Source organism: Dendrobates tinctorius, unplaced genomic scaffold (assembly GCF_039654945.1).
Source record: "Dendrobates tinctorius isolate UK_male_01 unplaced genomic scaffold, ASM3965494v1 ptg000430l, whole genome shotgun sequence".
NCBI lineage: Eukaryota > Metazoa > Chordata > Amphibia > Anura > Dendrobatidae > Dendrobates > Dendrobates tinctorius.
Genome location: NW_027362093.1, coordinates 468,497 through 478,063, shown reverse-complemented (window position 1 = coordinate 478,063; position 9,567 = coordinate 468,497). Strand labels below are relative to the sequence as shown.

Below are 9,567 nucleotides of genomic sequence, written 5' to 3'. Positions count from 1 at the left end.
TTGGCTGAACGGTCATTTGGCAGACGGCGATCTCTCCCGACTCCCCCATACACACAAATATTCCAGCTTTCCTGTGGTCTGTATGAGAGAGTCACCTCCAGACTCCTCTAGCGGAGGATTATCTACAGGAAGAACAAACGGATTATCCTCTGAAATTCAGGATGTCAGATCCTTCTCTGCCCTGACATCATCTGTCGGGAGGCCCCCAAATACATTATATGGTCGGCCAAACCCCCCGAAATCAGTGCTTTCATGGAACTTTAGTCTACTGTGTATGGGGGCGTTATAAGGTAACTTATTGGACGCTGCCTCTGGCCCGGCCTAATAGACCTTCATACATTGCAGCCCAGACCCCATTATTAGGCAAGTAAGTATCGGAGTAACTAGGCCGCCCCATACTATCGAGTACTTGAAGGCGGGGGGCATTCAGCCAAACTCTGTCACACCTTCTTAGATGCCATGTTTGCTTTTCACAGCAGCAAGTGGTTAAACTGTCAGGGTTTTTGTTGCAGCCTCATCTGTGCTTTCCCTGCGGTGTACATCTATGTTCTGGGGACCAAAAAGATTAATTTATTTTTAATAGATGTTTAACATGTTAAAAATTATAAAATGTGTCTTCTGCTTTTTGCATATACGAATTGTTGGAGCCAATTTTCTTTAGAAACATTTTAATATCGGCTTTTTCTGGAGTTTTTCTTGTAATATAGGAAAGCCTAAGGCCAGAAATAATCCCCATAAATCACTGTACATGGAGACTTTGGGATCAGATCATTTCTGTCCGTTGTGTTTTTGGAAACTAAAAATCTTTTCTAAAAACCTCAAACTTCTGTGTGTGACTCAGAGCTGAGATCTAACGTGATGGAAGATTCCAGTGCGGGGAAGACGGGAAACCTTCATATAGACGGCCGGTGGGGATGGAGGCAGTGACCGACTCTGGCCAAATCTGTTTCTAGAGCCGCAGTAGAAGATGAAGATGTCGTCCTCATCATGAAGGAGTTATTTCTCATGTCGCGTGTAATGAATCTCTCCTGCAGTATTGCTAATGCCGATTCCAGTGCCGGTAATGAGAGGAGAATTAGCGTTATGGAAGATGAGTCTATGAGGAACGTGTTCAGCTGCCGACTCCGAGGAGGAAACTGCTTGTTGTCTGTGGCCTAAATATATAGGTTTTATTAGTAGATGTCAGGGAAGAAAACTAAACCCTGTAAGATAATAAATCTCCTCATATGTTTCCCTTATTATCTCCAGTAATTGTATTATTACACCGGATTCTTATGATGTTACATCGGATCATCTTCTCATTCAGGTGTCTACAATATCGGATCCTCACAGTGAAGATCTTCTACAGAAGAGAATTTTCCTGATTTACCCATCAAGGATGGATATGGACAGAGACAAGATGGCGGAGAGGATGTTACACCTCACCCTAGAGATCCTCTTCCGTCTCACTGGAGAGGTGAGAGATTCTGATGACGTCACATTACATCATTCTTATCTATGGGAATAACAGATGGACCGAACTGGAGAGGTGAGGACTCTGGAAATGTCTGTAGTGAGATTTATTAATGTGTCTCTCCATTACCAGGATTACACAGTGGTGAAGAAGACCTCTAGTGATCGCTGTCAGGACCCTGTGTCTGAGGGATGGGGAAGACCCCTGAGCCCAATCACGGGGCCTCCACCTCTCCCCCTGATCCATGAGGACATCAATGACCAGAAGATCCTAGAACTCATCTACAAGATGATTGAGCTGCTGACTGGAGAGGTGACACTGCTGGGAATGCTGGGACATTATACAGTAACACTATGAAGGGATCGGGGGGATGACGGTATCATTGTATGTGTCAGGTTCCTATAAGGTGTCAGGATGTCGCTGTCTATTTCTCCATGGAGGAGTGGGAGTATTTAGAAGGACACAAAGATCTGTACAATGATGTCATAATGGAGGTTCCCCAGCACCTCACATCACCAGGTAATAGACAGGACTAAATACACACGGCCTATAATTATCTGTATGTAGAGAATGAATTCAGTCCCTGTATGTGTTTCCTCCAGATCTATCCAGTAAGAGGACAACACCAGAGAGATGTCCCCGTCCTCTTCTTCCACAGGACTGTAAACAAGAAGATCCCAGTGCTCCTCAGGATCATCAGGTAGATGGAGAGAAGGTGTCAGGAGATCTCCCCTATGATGTGTAGACGGCTGTGAAGGTCTTGTGCTCAGTCTTGTTTTATCCACCAGTATTATATGTTTTATACTTGTGTAATGAGAACGGTGGAGATGGCAGTATTAGAGCTGATCATAGATGGGACTTCTCCATCTGTCTGTGACTTTTACAATATTTGTTTCAGGGTGAAGATCTGACCCATATTAACACTACAGAGACATATGTGAGGGGTGATGAGTGGTGTAAAGAGGAGATTCCCACATATGACTACCCGGGTGAGTAGTAACCACTGAATGCAGAGAAGTCACAGATTCCTCTCAGTCACCGGCTGTGGCTGCTTTATCGGTGGTGTAGTCCGGCCGTATTACCATGATCACCATTTTGCCTCTAGACCACAACATTCTCCTCCACCCAAAACTGTTCAAATGACTTTGGGCATTGAAAGCCCTTTTCTATAGAACGTACAACCTGGAGGATCCACCTACCCCCTGGTATTAGTGTGAGGGTGATCCCTTAAGGCGAGATCTATATGATTGCTTGTACCTGACCCAATATAGGCTGAGTGTGCATTCACAGTCACAGCGAACACAGAGTTAGATGTCTACTCCTTTCTCAGCAAAGGCTTGCACACAACTGAAGTTTATTCTCAAGACAAAGAAACAGGAAATGGGTGTCACACAATCTTCTGAGTAGCCAGTGTCAGTCTATGATAGGTCCATTTCAGCTTCACTTCCATATATGGTATCCAGTATCTCAGCTTCTGCATTCCAAGGATTCCTTCCAGGGTGTTGTCTGACGACATAGACGCCATCTTGGTACACCATATGTAATAATAATAATAATCTTTATTTATATAGCGCCAACATATTCCGCAGCGCTTTACAGTTTATCACTTTCAAAACACAAGTCATAAGTTACGTTAACAATACAATAATTAAAGCAAAATAGGACGACCCTGCTGGTGAGAGCTTACAATCTACAATGAGGTGGGGGAGATACAGAGTACAGGTGTGTATTTACAATGAAGGTCCAGCCTTCTTGAGGGAGTGAGAGATGGATGGAGATAGTGAATGGGCTACACACGCACACTTACACATAGAATGACTTTGATTAATGAACGTAATAGGCCGCTCTGAACAAATGTGTTTTGAGGAAACGCCTGAAACTATGCAAATTGTGGATAGTCCTAATTTCTTGGGGTAGAGCATTCCAGAGGATAGGAGCAGCGCGGGAGAAGTCTTGGAGTCGGGAGTGGGAGGTTAAGGATTAGTGCAGAGGTTAGTCGAAAGTCGTTTGCAGAGCGCAGCGGTCGGTTAGGCCGATGGACAGAAATAAGGGAGGAGATGTAGGGGGGTGCCGCACTGTGGAGAGCTTTGTGGGTGAGAACAAGTACTTTGAATTGGATACTATAATGAATGGGCAGCCAATGTAAGGACTGGCGAAGAGCGAACGCGTCCGAGTGCCGATTAGTCAGATAGATGACCCTGGCTGCTGCATTAAGTATGGACTGGAGAGGGGATAGTCAAGTGACGGGGAGGCCAATTAATAGAGCATTGCAGTAATCCAGGCGGGAGTGGATCACTGCTACAGTGAGGGTTTTTGTTGTTTCCATTGTGAGAAAAGGGCGGATTCTAGAGGAAGAGGAGATGACGTGGCACCAGAGAACAAAACACTGAAGGTGTGGTCAGAGAGATAGGAAGAGAACCAGGAGAGAGCAGTGTCCTTAATGCCTAGTGACTGGAGCATAGAGAGTAGGAGATGGTGGTCAACAGTGTCGAAAGCTGCAGACAGGTCGAGAAGAATGAGCAGAGAGTGGTCACCGTTACATTTTGCTGTCAGAAGGTCATTGGTCACTTTGATGAGTACAGTTTCAGTCGAATGTAAGCGGCGGAAGCTGGACTGTGAAGGGTCTAGGAGGGAGTGAGTGGAGAGGTAATGGGTAAGGCGGCAGTAGACTAGGTGCTCCAAGAGTTTAGAGATGAAGGGGAGATTGGAGACTGGTAGTTGTTTGTGCAGGATGGGACGAGAGCGGGTTTCTTTAGTAATGGAGTAATGATGGCGTGTTTGAAGGAGGATTGGAAAATGCCCGAGGAGAGGGAGAGATTAAAGATTGTAGTTAGGTGAGTTGTGACGACTGGAGCTGTGAACTGACTTATATAAGGTTTAATAATTGATTTCATTAGCCATTCTCTCCTTCACATTAGGAGACGCTGACCGTTACCTGCCCAGATCTGTAACTATAAAGCCAAATGACAGCGTACGTAGAATGTGCTGACAAGATAGAAAATCACTTGGAGAAAAATCTTATGCTGGGCCTGTAAGAGAAAGCGGAGGGTAATGATGCTGTTGGCTTCCTAGATCCCTGAGATCTTATCGGATGAATCTTCTCTCCCTTCTGTGCTGCTGAATGTCTCATGGTCCCTACAAGACCAGGTCCAGTCTTTCTGGCCAAACTTCCCTTTTATGAGCGACAACAGTAAATGTGCAGTGAGGCCAAGTGTGAATTTCTGTCCAATAACAGCAGAGTTTCCCTTTATCCTGACTTTTCAATTTGTATTAAAACCAACTAACTTCAAGGAGGATTGTGATAATCTCCAGGACAAACATTCCACCTGTGCCCTGATAGATCTCTAAGCTGTGCGTGGCTGAGGGCTGTAATATACATTTATTCCCGCCTGCAGGAGGTGTGTTGGCTCCAGCCCTGGTGTCATGGATTCACTCCACGTCATACATTACATTGTTTTCCAACCTAAGGAATTCAGATTACTGCACAATCTCTCCTGAAATGGGGAGCAATATTATTTTCTCTAATCTTCTGGTCAGGATCCATAGTAGCTCCAATGTTCTACCATAAATGAGGGCGACTCTGGTTTACTGTTGTTTAATCTGTATTTGTAGTTTGAAGTTAATGAGATTCTCGTGCTCTGGGGCGGGGCTGTGGGTGGGGCTGTGGGCGGGGCTTTATGAAGTGTGCTGATTACATATTCATCTGTATTGGCTTATGACAGGTCGCTGATCCCTCACTGACCTGCCCCCATTATTACATAATGCATATAATAGCATTGATATTATTGGTGATAATGCCTATAATATTGTGGCTATTGTGAGGCTTAGAAAAAAAATTACAGACAGCAAAATGACACCACCGGCCCCTGTCCAGTAGCCTCTATCTCTTACTTATAGATGCTACTGCGCAGTTGCCGCCATCGAAGGTGACATTTTGCTGGATGTAGTTTTTTTTCTAAGCCTCACAATAACATATTGTGCCCAGCTTGTGTCTCTGGAGACCTCCCCCCACCTACCCCCGGAAATTGTTAAGTCCGCTCTACTCAAATGTGTCTGTCACTAAATAAACCAAATGCTTGAATGTCAAAACAGTTCAAAAACGCGGTTCTGTGTGGAAGATTGTAAAGCCGTCATGGAGGCATAAGGCTGGCAGTGATGGGCATTGTGGGTAATAATAGCGGGGATCATGCCTCATTCCTCTCTAGGAACATACACGACATCTTCTCTGGGGGTTCTTTCTTGTTTCAGCTACTGGGATGAGTGCAATAAAATGTCGCTCAGTGAGTCTTCAGACATCTTCACATTCTAAAGGATTGGCGGGGACAAAATTATCAAAAACAAGATTTTCAGTGACCTTTTCCTGATAATGAAGGAAAGTATCTGCATTTCCGGCTTTTTTGTATAACACAAAAGAATTATATGTGGCCGCCTGAAACAAATACATGACTAACTTTTTATACCAGATATATGATTTTCTTGATTCCTGGTATGGCTGTAGAACCTGATCTGCAAGGTCCACACCCCATATATTTGTTGTAGTCAATGACAGACACAGGTTTTGGAGTAGTGGATCCCTGTTGGTCTGCAGTGGCCCTTGTGGCATCTGTGTGGATCGAGCTCAGGATAAAAATATCTTTTTTATCCTTATACTTAAGGGCAAGCAGCTCTCCATTGTGTAAAGCCCCTGACTGCCCCTTTCAGAACTCTTTGCTGAGCAATGATTGTGGAAACCCCTGACGGTTTTTGTGAATGGTCCCACAAGCCCCTATGTTATGTTCAACCAGACTTTTAAATAGAGGTATGCTGGTGTAGTAGTTGTCAACATACAGATTGTAGCCTTTTTGTAGAAATGGAGATCAGCTCCCAAACGATTTTTCCAGATGTCTCCAGATAAGTAGGGCGTGGCTTGAACAGGGCTGTTGGACCAATAGGACTGAATGCTCGTTTTTTAACAAGCCCCATAGCGAATGTAAGTCCTAAAAATGTTTGCATTTCTAGGACATTAGTTGGTTCCATAAATTTGACCTAGCATAATAGGATCGTGGATTCTGGCTGATGAATTGGGACACATATAAATTTGTAGGATAATATGCTCTAGCAAGCTATCAGTCAGAAACAAATTAAAAAAATAATTGGTCCAAAATTTTCCACCTCCACATTTATACCAGGAATGGCATTAAAATTAGGGATGAATGGAGTAGCCGAATCCGAAGCCTCCCATCTGGGAAATGCTACATCAAGAGGCAAAGCCCCTTGGACATCGGTGTGCGCCAATTCACGAGCACTAGGGACAGCGCTAGTACTGGGCATTGTTCCCTGAGTTGGAGACATTTCTCCAGAAGCGCTATTTGTCCTTCTTGTTGTACTGGTCCTTGTGTGTGAGGATGGACCAGAATCACTGCTCATTTCTGAGCTATCACTGTCGCTGCTACTAAAGGCCTCGAAATCCACATCACCATCTGACACTGCACTTTCTTCACTGTCAGAACATAAAAGTGTATAAGCCTCCTCTGCACTATAATACTGGCGGGTCATTTTATTCGTTTTTATTTATTTATTTTTTTCCGGAAAAAGAGAACTCTGACATGACTGATGTGACATGACCCAATTATTGGGGAGACAATTGAGAAAAGCCTAATTCTTTATCCTAATCCTAACTTTAGCCTAACAGTAACCCTAACTATAGCATTAACTCTATCCTGCCTTATCTGTTTTTCTATTGACAAATGATGGACCTGAGTGGGGACTTGTTTTTTCTGAGATGAGAATTGGTATTATTTTTGCCTACATAACATTGATTGGTTTCTTTTTATTTGATATTTGGGAGGCAGAATGAACAAACAGTTGAACACCGCACACTACTGGTTCATCCAACAAGGTTTTCTATTAGATGGTGAACTGTCATTGTCTTGGTAAATAATTAAAGTTTTTTACATAGCTTGCTATTTTTATGGACAGTTTAAGTAGAAATGTTCAAAAATATAAAACTCAAGGATATTTTATTAAAAAATAACAATTGTTTTTTATCTTAGCAGATGACTGTACCAGGAGATCAGAGGGACAGCTGACATCTTCAAGTTTTAAATCTGATGATCTTGAGATCCTACCAGATACAACTGAAGTGAATGCCAGTACTCCAGATATACCATCATCCATTCACAGCAAAGATCTGTCATCTGATCCTATGAAACAGGTCCCATCTTCTGATTCATTACTGACTACTAAGGAAAATCAAAGTCACAAAAGAGGCAATAAAAAACAAACTGCTCCTAAAGCAAAGAAGTCATTTTCATGTTCAGAATGTGGGAAATGTTTTAACAAGAAATCTCATTTTGTTACACACCAGAGAACTCACACAGGGGAGAAGCCTTTTTCCTGTTCAGAATGTGGGAAATGTTTTCACTGGAAATCACAATTGGTTTATCACCATAGAACTCACACAGGGGAGAAGCCTTTTTCCTGTTCAGAATGTGGGAAATGTTTTAACCAGAAATCAGATTTGGTTTATCACCATAGAACTCACACAGGGGAGAAGCCTTTTTCCTGTTCAGAATGTGGGAAATGTTTTGCACATAAATCACATTTTGTTAATCACCAGAGAACACACACAGGGGAGAAACCTTTTTCGTGTTCTGAATGTGGGAAATGTTTTAGCCAGAAAGCGATTCTTGTTAGACATCAGAGCATTCACATGGGGGAGAAGCTTTTTTCCTGTTCAGAATGTGGGAAATGTTTTAATCGGAAATCAGATTTGGTTAATCACCATAGAACTCACACAGGGGAGAAGCCTTTTTCTTGTTCAGAATGTGGGAAATGTTTTAACCTGAAATCACAATTGGTTAATCACCAAAGAACTCATACAGGGGAGAAACCTTTTTCATGTTCAGAATGTGGGAAAACTTTTAACCAGAAATGTCATCTTATTAGTCACCAGAGAACTCACGCAGGGGAGAAGCCTTTTTCCTGTTCAGAATGTGGGAAATGTTTTAACTGGAATTCACAATTGGTTAATCACCAAAGAACTCACACAGGAGAGAAGCCTTTTTCATGTTCAGAATGTGGGAAATGTTTTAACCAAAAAGGGAATCTTGATGAACACCAAAGAACTCACACAGGAGAGAAGCCTTTTTCATGTTCAGAATGTGGGAAATGTTTTAACCATAAAGGGAATTTTGTTAAGCACCAAAGAACTCACACAGGAGAGAAGCCTGTTTGATGTTCAGAATGTGGGAAATGTTTTAAATGGAAAATAGATCTTGATCGCCATCAAAGAACGCACACAGGGGAGAAGCCTTTTTCCTGTTCAGAATGTGAGAAATGTTTTAACCGGAAAGCGCTTCTTGTTAGACATCAGATACCTCACACAGAGGAGAAGCCATTTTCATTTTCTTCATGTGGGAAATATTTTACTTGGAAATCAACTGTGAATAAACATCAGAGACGTCACATAGGGGAGAAGTCTTTTTTATGTTCATAGTGTTGGAATAGTTTTAACCAAAATTGAATCTTCTTAAATGGGTTGTCTCTTGTCATTCCTCATGTTTGCTGACAAAAGGATAAAACTAAGCTTTATTAATTCCAAATGTAAAACTGTACCCAAAATTCACCCCCTGAAGATTAGTTAATAGGTGACTAATAGAAAAAACATGTACCCCACATCTCAGTATATAGGTAGAGGTGACGTATACACACTCACTCTCCAAGCCTCTCATTTCTATGGGTTTCATCGTCCTCACCAAAGGCGACTCATTGGGAGACTATTTTTTAATATTGACCTATATTCAAGTGAGACTAGACAAAAAAACTAAAATCATGTGTCATGTTATCCGAAACAGTCAGAAAACTAGACCCATATTGGCAGATCCCAGACCTCAGACTATATACTGTGTAAGTTTATAAGCCCCTCCAGTGTCAGGAATAGATAGTATGTGAAAATACAGTATAATTCTTGTGTTTTCTCCTATAGGGACTGCCCTAGTTTGGTAATGTAACTGCTGTTAATTAGTAGTGCAGACAAATTGTCCTAGACTAAACTCAGTCTTCAGACGGCCCAATATGTACCACTCAGGGAAAACTTACCTGCTCCAAAGATCATTAGCAGCTTCTAACTAATG

General features: G+C 42.4%; 1 pseudogene; it reads left to right on the top strand.

Moving 5' to 3' along the window:
* The first annotated feature begins 3,220 nt into the window (after window positions 1-3,220).
* LOC141076805 (uncharacterized) lies at window positions 3,221-8,930 on the top strand (annotated as a pseudogene).
* The last annotated feature ends 637 nt before the right edge of the window (window positions 8,931-9,567 follow it).